We start from the raw sequence: 23,716 nt of genomic DNA, 5'->3' as shown, positions 1-23,716 counted from the left end.
GAATAACTTTATACTTGCTTTTTTATGTATAAAGTACAGATATATCTCTGTGCTATTAACATTTCATGGGGGATGTGGTTAGGAAAAAAATGTCTAAAAAGGCTCCTGGGGCAGGGGGACAATATTGAAAAAAATGTTGAGAAACACTGGATTAGGGAAAGAAATGGTTTATGTGACAGATGCTTTCATGGCCTGAATTTTTGGCCCAGGATTTTTTCGATCTAATTCTGATTTAGAAATTTTCCCCACTGGCATTTTAGATGAAGTTTAGATAAAACTGATTGCTACAGTTTTCTTCGGATCAGATTCATTCTTTCATTCCATCAGTGTTCATTGAGCACCTCCCCAGGTGCAGGCAGTCTTCAGGTGCTGGAAGTCCATACTGAGATAAGATGGCTTGATTGCTCTTGAGGAACACACGCTCTAGCAAAAGACACAGTTACACAAGTAATGAGCGCTGTCTTTGGGTCAGGGTAGATTTTAGGTAGGAGGGCCATATAATTTATCATCCACAGCAGGGCCCTGGGGAAGTCAGTGTGCTGCTTTCAGTAATTACTCCAGGACAACAGGTGCAAACGGGAATGGTTGGTTGCCCTCGTTTAGCGGCTGGCAAAGACTTTAAAGAAGAGGTGGTATTTGAACTGGGTCTTTAAAAAATTTTTTTTTATTGAAATATAGTTGATTTACAATGTTGTGTTAGTTTCAGGTCTATAGCAAAGTGATTCAAATGTATCTGTATCTCTCTATATATTTTTTTCTTTTTAAGATTCTTTTCCATTTTAGGTTATTGCAAGATATTGAGTATAGCTCCCTGTGCTATACAGGAGGCCCTTGTTGGTCATCTATTTTATATATAGTAGTATGTATATAAAGGAAACAATCCCACTTACCAACGCATCAAAAATAATAAAATACCTAGGAATAAACCTACCTAAGAAGGCAAAAGACCTGTACTCTGAAAACTATAAGATGCTTATGAAAGAAATCCAAGATTACACAGATGGAAATGCATACTGTGTTCTTGGATTGGAAGAATAAATATTATTAAAATGACCATACTACCCAAGGCCATCTACAGATTCAATGCAATCCCTATCAAGGTACCAATGGCACGTTTCACAGAACTAGAACAAAAACTTTTAAAATTCCTATGGAAACACAAAAGAGCCCGAATAGGCAAAGCAATTTTGAGGAAGAAGAATGGAGCTGGAAGAATCCAGCTCCCTGAACTGGATCTTGAAGCGTGTGCTAGGTGGAGCAAGTGTGATAAGGCAGAGGCATGGGTGGAAGTTGAGATGGGGGGGGGATGAGAGCACACCCTGGGGTCAGCAAGGTGCTCAGCATATGGGGAGGAGTGCCTTTGAGGGCTGCGATCTCCTAAAAAATGGGGACCCAGAGGGCTTTTTAACTAGGCAAGAGTGATACAATTATTTATTTTAGGAAGCTAAGTCTGGTGAAGTTGGTGCAGCCAGACTGGAGGTGGTGGCAGGAAGGGCAAGAGGCTGCTGCGACAGTTCAGAATGGGAGGTGATGAGGGCTGGAGTGGAGCAGGGGTCATGGGGTTGGAGAGAGGAGGCCAGAAAGAAGGGACTTCTCAGGGAGAGCTTGGAGGAGGAATTGACCTGGTAGCCTGTTCTCCAGTTGGAGGGGCAGTGGAATGGGGGGAAGGGAGGAGCCGGTAAGAGATGATTCTTGGCTGGCTGGGGGTGCTGTTACCTAAGAAGACAACTGGGTAGGATTCAGCCTTCCGGTGGGTGTGGAGGGTGGGGAAGGACCTCATGCAGAATCGACTCACCTGCTTGGCTCACTGTGACTTTCCTTACTGAGGGAGCACGGCCATTTGCTTATGAGTGGATGAATCTGGGCAAGGTTAGGAAAGGATGTTTGTAAATTGGTCCTGCAGGTGAGCGAGAGGAAGAAAATAGCATCAGCTTACCGTCGTCAGCCTGGATGCCAGCTCAGGTTAACAAACAGGCAATTTTCCTGACATGTTGAATTTTGAATCATTTGAAAGCCCATCTGTTCTGGGAATGCTACTTTCTCAGTGAAACTTGCCCTCATTTTCTGCTCACGTCCCCTTTGCCCCACACCTCCTACCTCCCCCTCAAGTCCAGTGGTGCAGGCGTGCTTCTTCGACAGGAATCAGTTCCTCCTTGGGTTAGCTGTTTGCTTTCCTTCCTATCTTAGCTCCCTGCGCACGGGTGCTGTTACTAATTATGCACCGTGTGAACTGGATACTGTGAATTCTGAGAGGCTAGTGGTTTCCGTCTGGCTGTCTGTTGACAGTCCCCCGGCCCCCAGTCTCAGGTGCCCTGGTGGCCAGCTCAGGCAGGTCTCCTGAAGTTACTGTGTGCTCACTTCCCAGGAGAGGAGTGCCCGGGGACTCGCCTGGGCGCTGAGAGGCTTCCTGGGGAGAGCTTCCCTTTGTCAAACCTCCCCTTGGTCACTGTGTCAGAACTTTCCTCTTCCATCCCTGTGCTTTAGTGGGAGTCGGTCACATACTCGGAGCCACTCTGGCCAGTCGGCCATACTGGCTAGGTCACCACACCTCTCTAAAGGGACTCTTGACGTATTGACTTCCTGGCAGTTCATAATGCCATTATGCATCTTGAGCTCTTTATTGAAAGACTGGGTGTGTAGTAAGAGCTTTTTTTGCTGAGATCTGTGGACCTATATTTTACAATATTTTAGTGAAGTGATGCACTATGTATATTTGTTGGGTCTGATTGTAACTAGTGAAGGAGAAGATTATTCAGTCTAAGTTAATGTATGGGTTTTATGCCAGGTGCTCCTGCCCTAAGTGATGGTCTAGTGGGAGGTGGGGGGCAGGTGTGTAAACAAATGGATGCAATTCTCTGTGCTGAGAACTACACAGGAGGGATGCCAAGGTGCTTTGGCAGCACGGAGGAGGGCATCTCACCTGGAGTGGGGGGAGGGAATGGGTAATCAGGGATGGTTTCCTCAAGGAGGCCGTTTCTTAGACGTTGTGGATCTTGAGGGATGAGTAGGGGTTAGGCATGTAGAAGAGAGCTGGGGACAAAGGGAACTCTTGCAGTGCTTCCCGGGGAGAGGGAACAGCAGGCATAGGGTTCGGAGGTGAAGAAGTGCTTGTGGTGCCCTGGGTGGCAGGAAATGAGGCTCAAGGGCAGGAAGGGCTCTTCTAAGTTTTTCATGCAGAATCGTGGATATCATGATGTGCTGGTGTGCGTTGAAGGGTTTCAGCTGAGCAGAGGTGTGGTGAGAGCCGTGCTGTAGGTGGGTCCCTCTGGCAGTGCATGGAGGCCGATTGATTGGAGGAAGACAGGACCGGAGGTGGGGAGAGAGGTTGTTTTCTGGTGTTTTTGTTTTGTCGAATGACTGTTACAGCCCCCTGAAGGCCCGGTCTGTGCAGCGCTAGCTAGGTACTGGGATAACACGATGGGAAAGACATGGTTTTGATCCCTCTGGAGCAGGCGATCAGGAATATGGACACACAAAACCACTCCCACCTGGAATGGAGGGGAGAGTTCGGCGAGCTTGTAAGCAGGCCTGGGGCTTCAAGGAGGAGGAGGAGGAGGAAGAGAGGGCTTTCCTGGGGTCGTCACTCACCCTGAAGGTGTTGGTGAGGCGTGTGCCTCCCTGCCCCTCCGCCCCCGAGTCAGATCAGCTAACTTGGTTTCCAGACCAAGTCTTTACTGCCCAGCTGTGTGACTTAACCCCTTTGGGCCTTGGTTTCCTCTTACGTAACCGGAAGGAATTGACCTTGATGATCTGTTTCTGAAGTTCTCGGCTTTGACGTTTGTGATCTAGAAGGTGACATGGGATCTGGACTTTGAAGGGTGGAGTTTTAGCAGGCAGCCATGGAGAGCAGATCACGTCTTCATTCCTTCAGGCAGACAGAGCAGCGGGGGGACATGCCCGGGCCTGGGTGGAGCTTGGTGGAGGCTGAAGTGCAGACTCTTCGAGGGCTCTGTGCTTGAGGCTGGAAGGCAGTGCTGTGGGTGTTCCAGCAGATTTTGGTAGGTCTTGAACGCTCAGCTAAGCAGTTTGGGTTTTTTGTTTTCGTTTGTTTTTTTCAATTTTCTTCCTTGACATATGTATCCTCCCACATTTGGGAAATGTGTTTCTTTTTCTTTCTTTCTTTCTTTTTTTTTTTTTTTGATAAAGGATGCAATGATGATCCCATTTCTTGGTTTCACTTTCTCCTTTCCCAGCCCCCTTTCCAAAGTACTTAGTTTTAAACTGATGACTGTAACCTGCAATGCACTAGTTAAGGAGGCAGACAAGTCAGGCACGATCGAGTACTTCCATAGGCTGTGTTTTGTCACATGGACTCTTACCCTCAGCTAAGTTCTCAGACGCAGAACCCCTGGACCCACGACTCTGGTGCGGTCAGCAGGACCAGTCAGGGTTTCTCTGAGGTTCGCTGTCCTCCTTTTCTCTCGCCCTGCTTCTTTAGGCTGCTTTGCCCCAGAGTTCTGGGCTTCCTGGTCTATTTTCCATGCGTGAATCACAGTCCTTCCACTCAGAGCTAAAGGCAACAAACCTCAGAGTCTCACATCGTTTTTTCAGACCAAATGGGGTAGGATCTTTTTGAGAGGAGGCGGGCAACACAGATGACAGAGTGGGAGAGTCCGGAAGAGAGGGGAATGAGGCCTGGCTCCAGGACCCTCTGCCGGAAGCACTCAGATGTTATCATCTGTGCAAACTCATCGCCCGAGTGCTTGTTGTTCAAGAATAGGTACCACTGGCTTGGATTCCGATCTAGGCTTCTCGTTTCATTTGCTGTGTTACCTGGGGCTCGTTATTTAACTTGTCTGAGGCTTTTCATTTATAAAACAGGAATAATGATAACTACGCCATAAGGTTGGCAAACAGGATGAAATACGAGGTTTTTGGTTTTTTTTTTTTTTTTTTTTTTTTTGCGGTGCGCGGGCTTGTCACCGTTGTGGCCTCTCCCGTTGCGGAGCACAGGCTCCGGACGCGAAGGCTCAGCGGCCATGGCTCACGGGCCCAGCCGCTCCGCGGCACGTGGGATCTTCCCGGACCGGGGCACGAACCCGTGTCCCCTGCAACGGCAGGCAGACTCTCAACCACTGCGCCACCAGGGAAGCCCACGAGTCTGTTTTACAAAGCACCTGACACATAGAAGTACCCTTAACGTGCTAGTTCTCTCTTCCCTTCTGCTTTACCTTAAGGTATTGCTGTCACGGTTTATTATTTATGGGTTTGATGGAGAATCTGTTTTAGTGTGTCCGAATATAGTTTCACCTTATTTCTGCAGCCTATAGGGGAGAAACTAATGCAGAAGTACACAGCGTAGACACAGGCAGTGACTGGCCGAAGGCCACCCAGCTCGCTTAGGCATGGAAAGAGGGTTAAAAGCCAAGTGCTCTGACTCTACATTCATGGCCCTTTTCACTAGGTCAGGGAGTGGCAGACTGTGCTACAAGGACAATGTCGCCTCCCTCCTGCCTGTTCTTGTAAATAAAGTTTTATTGGAATACAGACATGCCCGTTTGTTTAGGCGTTGCCTGTTGCTGTTTATACACAATGTCAGAGGCAGTAGTTAGGACACACTGTATGGCCCACGTGGCCTAAATATTTATAGGGTCTTTGTGGAAACAGTTTGCTGACCCCTGTACTAGGTGATTTCTAGGGCTATACGTGAGTTTGTTTATAAAGTGTCGTAAGCTTTATGAATTAAATATGCTTGTTTCCTTAATACTCCTATTATAGGCATCAAAAACTCGGAAAACATAGAAATCTGTTTGACACACCCCATGAAGTGCTATGGCAGAAGTTCTGGAGTCAGACAGGTTTGAATCCCTGCTCTTCCATGTACAGCCTTGGATAAGTTAATCTCTCTAAGCTTCAGTTTCTTCATCAGTCAAATGGGGATAATGTTGTAGAACCTGCTTTAGAGAGTTATTTATTTATTTACTTACTTACTTTTGGCTGCGTTGGGTCTTCGTTGCTGCAAGTGGGCTTCCTCTAGTTGTGGAGAGCTGCGACTACTCTTCGTTGCGGTGCGTGGGCTTCTCATTGCCGCGGCTTCTCTTGTTGTGGAGCATGGGCTCTAGGCGTGTGGGCTTCAGTAGTTGTGGCACATAGGCTCAGTAGTTGTGGCTCACGGGCTGTAGAGCGCAGGCTCGGTAGTTGTGGCACACGGGCTTAGTTGCTCCGCGGCATGAGGGATCTTCCTGGACCAGGGCTCGAACCCGTGTCCCCTGCATTGGCAGGTGGATTCTTAACCACTGCACCACCAGGAAAGTCCTCAGAGGGTTATTGAGAGGATTAACACCCTATAAAGTGCTTAGCATATGGGGTGCAAATGTTGGCCCTTAGTTCTATTATTATTAAGGCTGCATGATGCGGATACTTGACATTGATTTCCCAGTCCCATAAGGAACTGACCTTGTATAAAGGTCGGCCTATGCAGAGTCCTGCAAGACTCCTCTTCCACTTGGATTTCTTTAGGATGATGCGGATACCTCTAAGGCTAATCTCAGGACTCCAGCTAGGTCAGTTCTGCAAGTTTATAATCCTCACACCTCTCCCTCCCTGAGCGGAGAGGGGAAACCACTTACCGCAAAAGAGAGTATAAACATGGGCTCAAAGGGCCGTCTGTTTCAGCAGAACAGTGTTTATAATAGTCAGCAAGGGACTTGGCCATGTCCGTAATATTTTGAAACTGACATTTGCCCCCTGACACCTAAATGGTATGTGTGGTAACCTCTAGTTTCTCCAAATGTGTGGCTGTGCAGGATGGTCCCCTCTTTAACATTGGTGAATGTCATAACCTTCTTATGACATTTCCATAAGATTGTAAAGCACCTAGATGTTAATAGGAGACTAGGAGGTATGTTTGTGTTCGGCTACTTAGTCTAAGAGGTTAAAAGGTAAAGGAGGTGACAGTGTGTGTGCACTCCTGGGCCCTGGAGGGAGCTCTAGGGTTCTTTCTCTGCCCCAAAATCATGTGCCATGCCAGACTGCTGTGTTTAAAGTTCAAGTCCATCCTCACCTTGCTGCTTAAAATCTGTCCACCGTGTTTCGTTGCTTTTGGGGTATTATGCAAACACTTTAGCATGGTGTATGAGGCCTTACTTAGGACCTGTCTTGGTGGTTCTCACACTTCAGGGTGCATAGGTAACCTGGTTAGGGGAGTGGGTGGCTTGTTAAGATGCATGTTCCTAGGTCCTACCACAAGCCATTCTTCTTCAGTAGGTCTGGGGTGGTTCCCAGGAGTTTGCCCTCCTAACGGGACCTTTAATATCGGCTGTGGTGAAGTGCTTGTAGCTCCCCTTCCAGGCGCCATCTCGCAAAGGGGCAGCCTTTCTCACTTCTCAGCTTTTTCATACACTGTTCCCTCACTTGGCTGATTCCTCTTCATCATTGAAGACCTCCCTCAGGTACCATTTCTCCTCCAGCCTTTCCAGATATTCCCTTATTTTCTCCCCTCCAGGTACTCAATGACCATTTAGCATTCCTGGCTGCTTCCAAGGAGAAAAATTCCTCTTTCACCATACAGGCCATGACACCCAGCAGGGATAGGATGTAGGTGCCTTGGTGTTCCAGAAGGAAAGGGTGGGACTTTTTCCCCCCAAGAAAGCAGCAAAGGAACTCCCTTCAGTGCTTTCTTACAACGTGATATTTTTAGCCTTTCAACCAGAAAGGAGAATTTACCTCCATAATCTATTAGCTTTATCTCAGTATTCTTAAAAAAAAAAAAGCTTTATTGAGGTGTAATTTACATGCCATTCATTCACTCCTTTTAAGTGTACAATTCAATGATCTTTAGTAAATTTACATTGTGCAGCTATCGCCACAATCCAATTTAAGAACATTTCCATGACCCCATAAAGATTCCTTGTGCCTGTCTGCTCTCACCTCAATATACTTTTCACCTTTAAATTGATTGAAAAATTAAAATTCATCAGGATAAAATAGAATTTCCCAGGCAGAAGTAAAAATGAGCAGCCATTATATATGATGGGGACAAAGCAGACATGTTAGGCATCAAAAAGCAAGACTGCAGAGCAGAGTGCATTTGGGTCAGTGCTGACTTGGCTCTTAACACTGTGACGTCATCAGAAGACAGGCTCGAGGGCTGAGTGAATTACCCTTGTCCAGATGAATAATTTGTCCCATTTGCAATAAAGCAGAAGATGTGTAGTATATACAGATGATGGTTTTTCCTGATTTTCTAGTTCATTCCCCAAGGCAGAAGCTACTTATCCAGCATGTTTAGCTTGCTGCCAGAAGCACAAACAAGCAATTGCATTTCTAAGCCATTAACAGTTGAGTGAAAGGGACTGTCACCCTAGCACAAGTCTCAAATAGGACAGAGAGTCAAAAAATTTCTGCCTCTTTTCAGGCACCCCATCTGAATTTCAGATTTGTCGTATCTGTTCCTAGGAAGGCATGTGGGAGAGAGGAAAGAACATGGATGGGCTTACAGGTTAGTAGACATGGATTGGGTTCTGTCACCTGCAGAGGCACTGTGACCTTGGGCAAGTTACTTAATCTCTCTGTGAGCTTCAGTCTCCTCATCAGTCAGTGGGGGATTCTAATGGCCACCTTAGAGAGTTGCTACTAGCAGCCTTGGCAACTCATCCAGAGCCATTCATTTGAATAGCAATGATGTATAGATTTTGCTTTTTATCAGTACTTAAGAATGGCTAGAATTTTACAGAGCAGGAAAGAATCCTAGTAAGGTTGTATCAAATATTACAACTAGCCATATTGAACATCTTGATATTCATTTTAAGATCTAGTTTTGAGAGAGAAGGTTTTTTTTTTGTTTTCATTTTAAAATACAAACAATGGTAAATGCCCTTGCGGACACCGGCCCAAGCTAGGTAACCAAGGGCAAGACACTTGGAGCCATAGCTTCCTCACTCCCACAGTGGGATGAAGTGAAATAACGCATGTAATCTAGCTGGGCTAAATAGAGAGCATTCAGAAAATGAGAATGAGTATAATTTGTTCATACACTTAATGCTTTTAGAAGCCTGAGGTGTTCACATTTCTAACAGTTTTCTATTTAGTAATACTAGCATACGTGCATAGGTGGTATTTCTCCCAACTTTTCAAAATAGAAAACATTGAGATTCGTGGGCTTTTTCATCAGACGTCAAGCAAATTTACTCCGATTTCATAAATAGTAGAGATGACTTTATAAGGTGTTAGGTTCCACAAGTCCAACTGTAATGCTAATTATATTGGAAATTTAAAAAGTAAAGCTACTGGCTTAGAAAGAATCTTTTTTTTTTTTTTAACCTTCTAAAGGCTTACCTGCGTTTACCTCCCTTTATAGTTTATGGTGGAGGAGGTTACATTTTAACTTAGATAAGAGTCTCCCTTTTTGATGTACACAGTCAGAACTTTAAGTCTGCATGCCTCGGGGAGCAGGTTTCACGTGACAATAGATTAGGTTCAAGGTGGGGGGGGGTTGGGGGGGACGACATGTGACATGCTAAAATGAACTCCTGTCTCTTTGTTAAAGACCGAAAAGCATTCCATTTCAATTGTGGCAATTTGGTGACAATCACCCCTTCCATAATTATTTTAGGAGGAAACACAAGACTTTGGGGGAACAATTTAAAGCAGCATTACTCAACCAAAAAAGCCCTCCCCGTGCCTCATCCTTGATCTTCCCTGTCTGTTCCCCTCAATTTACGCTTCTTTTGCCTCCCACGTCTCCGTCGTCAGCTAGTCCTGCCGGATCTACCTCCAAAACATGGCTCCTTACTGGCCCCTTCTCTCCATCACCTTTATGTCCCCAGGCCACACCACTGTCTTCTCCCCCCTGCATCTCTGGAAGAGCATCCTCACTGGTCTCCCTGCTTCCTCTCTGGCTCTGCAATCCACTCTCACTCTGCAGCCCAAGTGCTCTTTTACAAATGGTAATCACATTACCCCCGTGCTTCAAACTGTTTATTTAGGATGAAATCCATGCTTCTTTTCTTTTGCTTTCCTCCTCCAGCTCATCTCCTGCCCCTCTCCCCTTTGTTCCTCTGCTGTAGCCACACTGGCTTCCGTTAGGTTTCTTGAACATGCCCAGTTCTTTTCCAGCATAGTGCTCCTGCGTGAGTGTTTCCCCAGCCTGGCAGACTGCACCAGTTCTTCACATGACCAGCTCCTTCTCAACTTTCCATCCTCACTTTAAAGATCAGGTTCCAAGTGCAGTTTTCCTTGGGTTTCATCTTCAAAGCAGCCTTTCTCTTTTCTCTATTACGCATCCTGTCTATTTCCTCATAGATATAATCACCATCTGTATTATCTTGTTTGCTTATTTTCTTCCCTGTCATCTCTCTCCATCAGGTTTCAGCACAGGAAGCAGAAACTGGTGTAGGTAGTTTACATAAGAAAGAGTTTAAGAAGGGAATCCCCAGATGTTTACAAAGTGCATGGAGGGGCTGTAGGTGTGGTTTTAGGCTGGGCCTCTGTGAAAGACCTTCAGTGCTGTCCAGAACTGACTCACTAGGGCAGGTGCTGGTATTCTGTGGCTGATGATTCTAGAGCTAAGAGTTCCCAGCGCTTTGCAGTAGCTGTGGCTCAGGGATCAGGAAGCCAGAATGGAGACACCTCTGCTGCCACTGTCTTATATATGCTGGAAGGTGGAGAAAGGATGCTGAGCCCTGCTGTTGAGACCACGTCAGTTCCCTCACCCTTGCTCGACAGCAGAAAAAGTCAGAAAGGGACAGGAAAATGACCTCAGCCTTTTGGATCTTGTACAGGTATATCTTAATGGGTATAACCTAATTCTCACCCAGAATCAACTTACTTCCTCTACAGCCACAAATCTATCAGGCTCTCAGGAGCTCCTGTCTCTGTAAATTGTACTGCAGCTCCTCAAATTTCTCTTGTGATTCATCAAAATTCCATTGATTGTTCTGACTTGTTCTGTTGTCTCCAGATGTTTCTCAGCTTCTTAATTTTGTCAGTTCTTTATTTTCAGGTTGGCTGCACACGCTTGCCAGTTTTCACTATAGATAGCTCTTTCTCTTAATTAAAAAGAAACAATTAAAGAGACTGACTTTTAGAGGTCTGCACCATTATTCTGATACAAACGCCGACGATCCTTTAGGTTCTCCCAGTATTTAGATCAGCTAAGAATTGGTAAGGAAACTCAGCTTCAGATGGCAGCAAATCAAGCAGATCCTTGATGTTCTCTTTTTTAACAAAGTCCATTTTGTAATGTATATCGGCGTGTCAAATGTGTAGGTCAGTGGCTACATATCTCAGTTTTCATTAGGGGACTCGGAAAAATAATTGAGTCTTATTGCAAAAGTTTAGATGTGCCTAACCTTATAAGATTCCTTGGCAAAACAGAATTCTCATAATAAGCAAGTTCTAGGTATTAGAATTTTCTCCAAGGGGGTAAAGAGTTAGAAATGTAAAAGTTGCCTAGACCAAATTTGGGACAATCTGAGCACCAAAATAAGTAAGGACAGTAATGTATTATAGACCACTGAAAATAGGTCTCCTTGAGTCCATATGGATGATGACCAACTAGATAGACACATGGAGGAGACGGGAGGGATTTACTTTCAGCAGAATGCCAAAGACCAACTGGTAGAAGTGGAGGGAGTGCTAGAGGTGGGAAAGCAGTGTTCAGCTCTACTAGTAAAGATGGAGTCAGGTAGCCATCATCACAGGTGATATAGACAAGTTTGGGGGAGGAGCGTGATATTGGTCTGCTCTTACCCTATCTCACCACTGATTCCTTATGACTTGCGAGACAAAAATGGTAACTATGCAGTGGAGAAATCAGACACTACTTTGACCAGGTGACCAAAATTAATATCACCAGTGGGGCAGACAGCATCTGTGCCTCCAGATAGAAGTGACCTGACAAGGACACAGGGTCCCTTCTGTACTAGTCTAACCTGAATCTGATCACAGAGAAACTTTAAATAAGGAAGGTTCTATTAAAAAAAAAAAAAAAAAAAGAAGAAGAAGAGGACTGTACTCTCCAAAAATGTCAGTGTCATAAAAGACAAAGGCTGTGAAAATATCCCAGATTAAAGGAGGCAAAGGAGATGGAACAGCTAAATGCAATAGTTGACCTGAGACTAGCTCCTGTATTGCAGGGAAAAATGCTACAAAGGAACATTGTTGGGTCAATTGACAAAACTGGAAAATAGACAGGAGTTTAAAGTAGTTAAATTTACTGATGTGGATAACTGTACTGTGGTTATGTAAGAGAATATCTGTATTTTTAAAAAATACAGACTGGAGTATTTAGAGGTACAGGGCCACAATATATGTAATTTACCCTCAAATGGTTTAGAAAATTTTTTTTATCTAGATAGAGAAGAAGGGAAATGGAGTTGAAGAGGGAGAGGGAAGAGCAGATTATAAGGCAAATGGGGCAAAATGTTAACACTAGATGAATCTGAATAAATGGCATACAAGCTTTCTTTGCACCATTCTGTAATTTTGAAGTTATTTCTAAATAAAAAGTTTTAGGGACTTCCCTGGTGGTCCAGCAGTTAATTAAGACTCTGTGCTCCCAATGCCGGGGGCCCAGGTTCGATCCCTGGTCAGGGAACTAGATCCCACATGCCACAACTAAAGATCCTGCACGCTGCAGCGAAGGTCCTGCATACCGCAACTAAGACGTGGTGCAGCCAAATAAATAAATATTTTTTTAAAAAGTTAAAAAAATTTTTTTGTGGGGGGAGTTCCTTGGTGGTTTAGCAGTTAGGATTTGACACCCATGGCCCAAGTTCAGTCCCTGGTTGGGGAACTGAGATCCTGCAAGCCACATGGTGTGACCAAAAACAAAAAACAAAAAAACGGTTTTCTAGAAACAGAAAGTGCTTTTCACTTATACTGGGCACAAAAGGATCTGGGTTATGAAGCAGTTTAGTTGAAATGTCATCTTACCTTATTGTGCTTGAATTTTTCTCTAGGTATGTTGGATCTACTTATTGCAAAATAAATACTTTAACTTTTTTTATATTGTTCAAATTGTTCATTCTTTTTTACATTACTCAAGCAATACATCAAAGCATTCCTGTTGTAAAAGATTTAAGTCATTCAGAAGCCACAACATGAGCTTTCACTTTACCATTCCTTCCCTGCCCATGCTTAGCAGAAATCAGCATTGAGTTTTGACTAATGTAAATGGGATCTTATACCATACACCTTTCCCAGGAACAGGCTTTCCATTTAATATATCTGGGAGGTATTTCTACTGTTTGCTTTACTTTTTATCTAATGACGGAAGAGAGATAATATAATTGTACCATAATTTATTTAACTAGTTCCCTGTTGAAGAGCATTTAGGTTGTTTCAATACAGTGTGTACCATAATAGATGGACCCTTGTGCATGTGTATATTTTAATAGTATAGAATTCTAGAAGTAATATTGCTGTGTATGCATTAAAATTTTTTAATAAATACAGCTAGACTGACTTCTAAATAGATTGTAGCAGCAATATACGTTCTATTTTCCAACATCTGCCAACTGTGGATATTACCAATTTAAAAAATGTTTGCCAGTCTTATGGACAAAATAATACTACTTTTTAGGTGCACATTTCCAAGTTTATTGGCTATTGGTTTTCTTTTCCAGTGCACAGTTTCTTCATACCCTTTATCTATGATTCTTTTGGTTGTTTGTCTCTTTCTTATTGATCTGTAAGAGTTCTTTATATATTATGGATAATAATTTTTTTGCTTGTTTATGGTGCCTTAAATATTTTCTCCTAGCCATTTGCTTGTCTTGGAAGTTTTACATTTTTATGTAGCCAAACCTTTTACTCTTTTCTTTATGGCTTCTCGGTTTTGTGTCTTATTTAGAAAGATTGTCCCTCTTTTCAAGATTTTGAAAAATATTCTGCATACATTCATCTTTTGTTTTTGTATTTATCTCTTTAATGCACCTAGAAATTTGCTTATGGGTTTATTTTCACTTTGGTCCCCATAGATAACCAATTTCTTCAGCATCATTTATTAAATAATTCATTATTCTTCCTCCAATTTAAATTTTAACGGAATCATAAAATAAATTCCTACGTGTACAGGAGTCCATGTCTGCATTCTTTTTTATTTTTAATTTTATTTATTTATTTTTTTGGCTGCATTGGGTCTTCATTGCTGCCCGTGGGCTTTCTCTAGTTGTAGCGAGCAGGGGCTACTCTTCGTTGCGGTGCATGGGCTTCTCATTGCAGTGGCTTCTCTTGTTGTGGAGGATGGGCTCTAGGCGCGTGGGCTTCAGTAGTTGTGGCACACGGGCTCAGTAGTTGTGGCTTGCAGGCTCTAGAGCGCAGGCTCAGTAGTTGTGGTGTATGGGCTTAGTTGCTCTGTGGCATGTGGGATCTTCCCGGACAAGGGATTGAACCCATGTCCCCTGCATTGGCAGGCGGATTCTTAACCACTGCGCCACCAGGGAAGCCCCCTTCTGCTATTTTGGAATAAGTTTCTATATTTAATTGCTTCTTGTTAGAAGCAAACTGTCAGCATTTCACATATGATGGGGTTGGTTTAGTCAATTTGTCTTATAGTATAAAGTTTATTTCTCTACATTATACAAATGTGTAGGTACGCATTTAGCTTCTTGCTGAAATTTTCTTGATGTTGAGGGGGGAGTGCTGGTGGGAGAGAAGGAGAATTTAGTCTAGACAGAAATGAATATATCGAAGTTTTAGCCTTTTGTCTCTTAGATTCCGCCAAAAGAACAGATTAGAGTTCTCAACATCTCTGCTTTGCTAGCACCTATAGTTCTCATGAGAGTATGTACCCTGGGTGGAAAAGTACTGTCTGAGTGGTCCAGTATTTGGACATAAAACTTTCTCCTGCAGTAATAACAATGAATGTAATCATTTAATGAGAGCTGACATTATCAAATACTTACTATGGACAAGACACCTACATACAGCTCACTGAATTCTTTCAATCCCACAAATTTGGTATTATTGTTATTCCCATTTTACAGTGTTGAATATGAATCTTAGAGAAGCCAAGTAACTTGCCCAAAGCCACACATAGTTAAGAAGTGATGGAGCTGTTGGTGGGAATCTAAACCCATGTTACTAGCATTATTTATTTCCCCCTTGAATTTGAAGCTTGAAGGCTGTGAGTTTTTTGGGTAAATAATTCCTACTATTTTCTAGATTTTTCACATCTGTTTCTTACTCTATTCTCAAAATATCTAATGGGGTAGGGAAGGAAATTTGATGGTTTATCCATTTATGCAAAGGTGGGCAAACTTTTTCTGTAAAAGACCAGATAATAAATATTTTGAGCTTTGTAGACCATATCGTCTCACTTGCAACTACTCAGCTCTGTGGGTGTAACAGGAAATATATAAATAGACAATATGTAAATGATTGAGAGTGGCAGTGTTCCAATAAAACTTTATTTACAAAAACAGGCAGCAGCTTGGATTTGGCTCATGAGTTGTAGTTGGCTGACCTCTGTGGGGGTGGACTGATCGGATCTCTTTGGGGACACCTGGACATGTCAGCTGGGGGTGGGGCAGAATCAGAATTCCTAGTGCGAAGTGTTGTGCCCTGCCCACTCCCCAACCTTCTCCAGGCTGCATCACTTAGTACAGCTCACTAGTGCCTTTAGGAGAGTCAAGTCCCAACAATAATAGTGATAGTGAGTGTTTTGTCCTGGGTGCTTTGTACTGTGTGCTTTTCACATGTGTCATTTAATCAGTGAATAACCCAGTGAGATGGGAAACTGAGGTACAAGAAAGGAGAAGGCTTGCCCAGAGTCATAGAGCTAGTAGGTGGTGAAATGGATTTGAACCCAGGGAGGTTGATTCCTAGCATGTGAGCTCAAGTCTTACCTTATCTTTCCCACATTATGGGCTTTCTCAGTTTGAGGTTGCCTTTGAAGCCTTATTCTTCAGGAACTGCCTCTTCCCAGCACTCATATTAAGAGATAAGATTCTCTTTTTAAGACATTTACTTTGGAACCGAGCTACAAGTAAGGGAATGCTAACTCTGCCATTTTTCTGTTATAGTTGGAAAGTTTGAGGGTCAAATAAGATGATGCAAGAGGTTTCTTTTTGTTTGTCCTTAGGCTGCACTGAAGACTATCAGCTGTAGAACCACTTTAACGATAACAAAAGAAATTATTTGTTAGTGTTGTGTCAACACGGAGCCGGGTGCATTAAATACGTTATCTCAGTTAAACCTCAAAACAGGGCTGTAAATTAAGTGGCATTATTCCCATTTCACAGATGAAAAAACTGAGGCTCATCTATGAGATGTTGGATAAGTTAATTAAATCTCCATGAGTCTTAGTTTCCTTATTTGGATATAATAATAGCCCTATCTCATAGGGTCATTATGAAGATTAAATGAGTTAAGGCACTTTAAGAATTTAGAGCAGTGTTTGGCACTGAATGGTATTACCTTTTATTATTGTTTTTATTATTATTATCAGAATATAGTAGGAGTAGTAGTAATAGTAGAGGTGAAATTTTTTTTTTTATGATTGTTTGTGAATTGGAAATAAGCATCTAAGTGTCTAACATAGTGCCTGGGTGTTAATAAATGGAATTTATGGTTATTTATTCATAGGAAGAAGCATAAGATCTGTTCATTTTAATTTAATAATACCTCTACTCATGGTGGTTTCAAAATTAAGCAGTTTAAAATGTTAAAACTCAGTCTCTTGGTTCTCTTTGTTGCTGTTTGTTTTGTGTAAAATTATTCTCCTGCAAAAATAGTATGCCCTAGATATTCCTCTGTTTACTATAGATTAGGTAGGGCTGGTACTAGAGAACAGGAGTGCGTGACATATTAAGTGATTGCCAAGGTTCATTTTACAATCATAAAAATAGTAACTGAGGACTATGTACAGGTGAGTAAAATAATTTGCTCATTTATGTTAAACAAATTCAACAATACACCATTGTAAAAAGACTTGTTTTGCATATATACTCTTTATTACACACCATACATTGCTGTACACTTTTTGTGTTTGTACATGCCCATTCCTCTCTGAGGTTATATACAAAACCATGTGAACTCTATAATAATGGCAATTGAAAGTATTTGTTCAATGTCAATTTTGACTCTACGTGATTTTCCTTTTAAGTACTGGCCTTAGAACTTAACCCCTACTTTAAGCTGCAACTCAACTCCATATTTATAATGAGGTGCAGAAAGGAAAATATTTCCCCCTTCATAGAGTTAACTGTTTCATTTTTTAAAAACATGCTTCTCTATATGTTAGCAGAAGCTAAAGTCATGCTGTCCAGTTCATTTGTTATTTGTGAGGGTGACATCTGTTGGTTCTTTTTAATTCTCACGTTTTCTCTGTGCTTGGCTAGAAGTTGTTAGAAATTCCAAAGAATCATTGTGTGAACTGCTTTGCCTGGTACTTAACATACTAGCTGGCTATTGAGGATTGAGTTAGTACAGCTGATAGGGCTTTGAAAGCCCAGCACCGCATTTAGGTGCAGTCCCTGTGGATGTCAGCCTTCCCTGAGGGACTTTATTTTAGCATGTGTGATGGACAAACAGCTACCTTATTGGGGAGGATTTGTGTTTAATTCAGAGAATTTAGGGTTTTGAGTAAGGGATGGCATCTATACCAGCCTCTTTGCTTTACTCATGAGGCGGCTAGAGCCCCAAGAGGTTGAATATATTAACCAAGGTCACACTGTGTTGGACAAGGTCACTGTTCCCCAGTGAGCTGAGATCCTGGGCTCTGTGCCCATAAGTTATGTTTATTGTGCTGAGTAACCCACTGAGTTGGAAGAGTCCGGGCATTAAAGGATAGGAGACAAAGGCATTTTAAGATGGGAGAAGTAAAGGCAGTTAACGTTCTTGAGTATTTATTGCAATAAATATTCCCACATTCAGCCTTTTTTCTCTCTTTCAAAAGAGGGTGCAGAATCTTTAGTGGGAAGGAGTTATTGAGGAAGTACAGTGAGGGATCCCAGCTCTGTCTCTGTCAGTCTACTGATTCATCCCATATCTGAGAAGTTAGGATCCTCAGGAATTGTATTTTGTATTTATTGAGCCTGTTTTGAGTTGGATCTTTATATGCCATTAACTCACTAGCATCCTTCCAACAATCTGGGCAGGCGGCTGGATTCCCCATTGTTAAGAGTCTGCAAAGTGCAAAAGTACTGAGTTGGGTTACAAAGTGGATTCAAAAGGAGTGTCATGGCCCTTGATTTCAGCCAGGGCGTTAAGATAGCTCTTGAAAGTCAGTGGAGGAGGATTCAGAAGGCTAGACCTTCCCAGGGTTGGGGTAGAGCTGAGATTCAGACCCAGACAGGTTTAACTTCCTGGCCTAAATTTATGTTTTCCACTGTCCTATGTTGGAAATGCACTTAAGCGAATTTTTGAATAAAACCTAACTCACCAACACGTAATAGTGGCTTAGTAGAAATATGCTCAGTTTATTTCTGTGTTCAATGTAATCCTTCCTAATGAAGTGACTACTACTGTATATCTCCTATTTTCACTATCAGACCTGCGATTTTTGGTAAATATGAAGCTTTGAAGAAAAAGACAGGACTTATGGGGTAATATTGGAGTACTTCCCTGGCATGAGAGAAACTAGAGAACTATGTTAATACTGTACTTGGAGAATGTGTGAAATCATTTTCAATGTCAAGTGATGAATGTTTAAAATAAAAATTTCTCAGGCACACATTTTTTACTTCTGGCAGCTGATTTTTACTATTTGTATTATCTGAAATTTAAAAACTATTTTTGAATAATGTTGGAAAACTTGCAGTTTTTTTGTAAGCGTATCCAAAAAGTTAGATTTTATAAACCTTCTGGGCAGATTTGGAAGATGAACTCTGTGTCATGTTCTTTTTTTTTTTTTTTTTTTGTCTGCTACTTTTGAGAATTCTGTTCATAACTTTGGAAAGGTCACATGTTGTTCACTGCAAGGGCCAGGTGGGGGGACGAAGGGTGTGAGGGGTCTCTAGTGTATGGGCCCTGGTCGCTTTCCTTCTCTTTCATTAAGAGCTCTGTGGGTCAGTTAAGTTTTGATGTTAATCCTTCAAGGGGAGGTATAAGTGGTGTCTGCACCCTTTAGACACAGTAATGGGGATACTGAAGCCGAGGTTTACATTTGGCTCCAGAGAGCCTCAGGGCACTACTGTTCCCTCCTACAATATGAACTTTTTTTTTTTTTTTTTTTTTTTCGGTACGCGGGCCTCTCACTGCTGTGGCCTCTCCTGCCGCGGAGCACAGGCTCCGGACGCGCAGGCCCAGCGGCCATGGCCCACGCGCCCAGCCGCTCCGCGGCACGCGGGATCTTCCCGGACCGGGGCACGAACCCGCGCCCCCTGCATCGGCAGTCGGACTCCCAACCACCGCGCGGCCAGGGAAGCCCGAACAATATGAAGTTTTAAAAAATGCAGGCTGTAAAATGCAACTAGGAAGTGTAAAGACCATGGATGGCGGATGAAAAATTCTCCCTGACACATGAGCTCAGGGTGCATATATTAAAAAGTTGTTTGCCCCAATTTTGCTCTAAGGGTCACTTCATTGATATATAATAAAGGTGTATTTTAAATTAATTAATCCTGATTTAGAAAAATCAGCACTTTATTGAAGTTATAGTAGGGAATGATGTCACTTACGTTTATGCATTTCGCATATGATTCCTTTAACTAGCAATGTGCTTTTTCCTTTTATGTGTGAAAAGATTTACATCCAATATTTGAGGAAGACTTCTGGTGTGTCACTCAGATAATGGTAAAGTGTAACAACTGGTGTCAGTCTTGTTTTCCATTTTGGACATCTTGAATGACCAGGGGAGAATACCATGCAGAGCAGTGTTTGCAGTTCTTAGGGCCACAATACCCATGGCTCTTAATCCCTGCCCTAGTCCTGCAGGAGGCTGGGGCACCCTCTTCATGTCTCATTTCTCTGGGAATAGTCCAGATGTGCCCCAGAGCCAGGCGTGGAATCTGTGACTTGTCAGAGTTCTCAGCAGCTCTGGGGTTCTTTGAGTCCATGGTACCAAACACACAACTTCCTTAGTCATAGATTGGAATGTTGGGTAAAAGATCCAGCGGGGAGGGTCGATGCTATGGGGTGGGAGTGGTCCTCATTGAGGAGGAAGGTGTCAACAGAGCCCCATCAGACCTTGTCATCCCTTCCTAAAGAACAACAGTTAAGTGAGAACATGGTGGCTTCAGCTCTCAGACCCATTGAAGTCATCCATATGAGAGAGGGAAAAATGGAGGAAGAGGCAGAGGAGGAAGATGATGATGAGGAGAATAAGGAGGTAAGGGGAGAAAGGAAGAGGCCGTAGAGAAGTGATTCGACTTTTTGGATTTGCAGTATCTTGTTTTAATTTTTATCACGTTCCTTCCTACTCCCCCTTCCTTCTTGGAGTAATATTTGCCACATAAATATTTCTTTTCACACCACAAAGTGAATTAAAATTCAGATGGGGAGGCCTGAAAAGTTTGTAAATCTATTTGGTCTCTTTGGAAATTAATACAGAGTATTTAAATTATTGCTGTTAATTGCATATTTGTTGTCTTTATTCTTTGCCTCTTCCCCTTAGGGGTAAAAATAATGTAAACATCTTCATCATTAGTATCTCCATTATTTAAGATTCTTAAAGAAATAAACATTAATTAAGAACCTGCTGTCACTTAAAGGCACTTGCATGCATTTTTGCTACTCAGAATGTTACAGAGTTAACAAATTAAGATGAAAATTGTTTAGAAAAGCCTTAGCAGTTGATGCAGCACCCCATTGCCTTTCCTCACTTCTGTGTCTGTTTCTGTGTGTCCAGGATCCTCCATCCCTCTGGGGGCAGGGGGTAGGTTTCAGGCTCCCCACCCAGCAGGGAGCAAGCCCTGGAGTGCTAGCTGGCATCTGGAAGGTGTCCCCTGCCACCCCACCCACCCAGGAATCTCTCACCTAACAGGGTTAGCCCATTTGCTGAATTGCAAAATGAGACTGTCAAGGTAGGGACCTCCCATCTCAAGACAAGGGTTCTCAGTCAGCCAGTCAGCCAACAATCATCTGCTAAGAGTCTTTGAAGTGCAGAGTACTGTGTTAGGTTATAAAGTGGATTCAAAAGGAGTCAGATGGCCCTTGACTGAAGCCAGGAGTCAAGATAGGCTCTTGAGAAAGTCAGGTACCATTTGAGGCAATGTATGCTTAGGAGCCAGGTGTGGCACAAATAAATATTTATTAACACTTATGCCCAAGGGTAGTAGCTCCTCAAGGTTGGCCTCGGCATGGGAGTTGGGGAGGCCAATGCAGCAGCCTTCAAGGACAGAACTAAACACTGAGGCTTTCCTATGAACACATCTTCTTTGTCAGCAGCATGAGCTTTCCGGTGTTACTTTCCTTAAACCGGAAGGACTCTGGATGCTTCTCTGACTATATGTGTTTCAACTGGAGTCCATGTGGTATGCCTATCCAGTACTGGGAGGTTTAAGGGAAACCAGCTATGGTAATCACTGGGGAAGTGAAAACCAGCAGTGGTGAAGCTTTGGGAAGTTGATGGTGAGTTTGGAGAAGCAAAGAGACCAGAGGTAGAAAAATCTTGTTATGCTCTGTGAGGAATGTATGTGGGGATATTTAATGCTGGGTGGGAGACTGTTGACTAGCAGTCCCCTGTAGATCAGGTACCAAACCTAGTGGTGCTGATAGGAATCTACAGAGGAAATGTTCTCCCCAAAGCAGCAGCAGGAAAGGGATAGAATATGAGCTGGGGTTGGGACTTAGAGAGACAGGTATATGGTGTGGGAGGTATGAACAGTCCCTTTGACTTCTGGCAATTCATCCCTCGGGTGGAACCCATAGCAGTTTTCCCAAGGAGCTGGGAAACTGTATTTGTAGGTACCCAGGGAGAGAGTGTGTTGTCACTGTTAACGTCAAAGTATAATTTCCAAACTCTGATCTGAAGGGCTGCTGTGAGGCCTTTGCACACTGCCGGCAGCCTCTGAGCAAGTGACACTAGACAAAGCAAAAAGGAGAAAGAAGAAGGTGACCTAATTTTAAGAAAACCTATGTGAGGAGGATTGACTTCATTGGCTATGAATTTTTAAAGAGTTTTTGTTTTATTTTATTTTGTTTTCTGTGCCTCGTGGAGATGTGGGGACTAGATTAAGCTCTAACTACTACAGCATTTAAATGCCATGCATAGCTCATTCGGGATCAAACTGCACCTGAAATGTGGGAAGAGGTCGAGCCACGGGTTCTCACTGCAGATGATGAAATTCACCTGAGACCACATAGCCAGAGAAGGCCGAATGGAGTTTTGAATCTAGGCAGTCTTGACCTCAGAGCCCTCCGGCCTAAAGCTGTGTGGCTGACAGGGTCTTGGTGCTCTGGCCGGGTGTCAGGCCTGAGCCTCTGAGGTGGGAGAGCCTAGTTCAGGACATTGGACCACCAGAGACCTCCTGACCTCACCTAATATCAATCAGCAAGAGCTCTCTCAGAGATCTCTGTCTCAACGCTAAGACCCAGCTCCATGCAACGGCCAGCAAGCTCCAGTGCTGGACACTCCATGGCAAACAACTAGCAAGACAGAAACACAACCCCACCCATAAGCAGAGAGGCTGCCTAAAATCATACTAAGTTCACAGACACCCCAAAACACACCACTGTCGCTCTCCCCACCAGAAAGACAAAATCCAGCCCCACCCACCAGAACACAGGCACCAGTCCCCTCCATCAGGAAGCCTACAGAAGCCACTGAACAAACCTTACCCACTGGGGGCAGACACCAAAAACAACGGGAACTACGAACCTGCAGCCTGCAAAAAGGAGACCCCAAACACAGTAAGTAAAGCAAAATGAGAAGACAGAGAAATATGCAGCAGATGAAGTAGCAAGGTGAAAAGCCACCAGACCAAACAAATGAAGAGGAAATAGGCAGTCTACCTGAAAAAGAATTCACAGTAATGATAGTAAAGATGATCCAAAATCTTGGAAATAGATTGGAGAAAATACAAGAAACGTTTAAGAAGGAATTAGAACTAAAGAACAAACAATGATGAACAGCACAATATATGAAATTAAAAATTCTCTAGAAGGACTCAGTAGCAGAATAACTGAGGCAGAAGAATGGATAAGTGACCTGGAAGATAAAATAGTGGAAATAACTACTGCAGAGCAGAATAAAGAAAAAAGAATGAAAAGAATTGAGGACAGTCTCAGAGACCTCTGGGACAACATTAAACGCACCAACATTCGAATTATAGGGGTCCCAGAAGAAGAAGAGAAAAAGAAAGGGTCTGAGAAAATATTTCAAGAGATTATAATTGAAAACTTCCCTAACATGGGAAAGGAAATACTGTCAAGTCCAGGAAGTATAGAGAGTCCCATACAGGATAAATCCAAGGAGAAACACTCTAAGACACATATTAATCAAACTATCAAAAATTAAATACAAAGAAAAAATGTTAAAAGCAGCAAGGGAAAAGCAACTAATAACATACAAGGGAATTCCCATAAAGTTAACAGCTGATCTTTAAGCAGAAAGTCTGCAAGCCAGAAGGGAGTGGCAGGACATATTTAAAGTGATGAAAGGGAAAAACTTACAACCACGATTACTCTATCCAGCAAGGATCTCACTCAGATTCAATGGAGAAATTAAAACCTTTACAGACAAGCAAAAGTTAAGACAATTCAGCACCACCAAACCAGCTTTACAACAAATGCTAAGGGGACTTTTCTCGGCAGGAAACACAAGAGAAGGAAAAGACCTACAATAACAAACTGAAAACAATTAAGAAAATGGTAATAGGAGCATACATAT

The 23,716-nt window shown here is 42.9% G+C and overlaps 1 protein-coding gene across 3 annotated transcripts in view; it reads left to right on the top strand.

Annotated features, from left to right (window-relative positions):
* TTC39B (tetratricopeptide repeat domain 39B) overlaps positions 1 to 23,716 on the top strand; it is a 137,764-nt gene that overhangs the window by 4,231 nt on the left and 109,817 nt on the right. The gene's annotated exons all lie outside the window — the stretch shown is intronic.

This window comes from Physeter macrocephalus, chromosome 9 (genome assembly GCF_002837175.3).
Source record: "Physeter macrocephalus isolate SW-GA chromosome 9, ASM283717v5, whole genome shotgun sequence".
In the NCBI taxonomy this organism is placed as follows: domain Eukaryota; kingdom Metazoa; phylum Chordata; class Mammalia; order Artiodactyla; family Physeteridae; genus Physeter; species Physeter macrocephalus.
The sequence above is the reverse complement of the archived record's forward strand: the minus strand, read 5'-3'. Positions and strand labels throughout refer to the sequence as shown.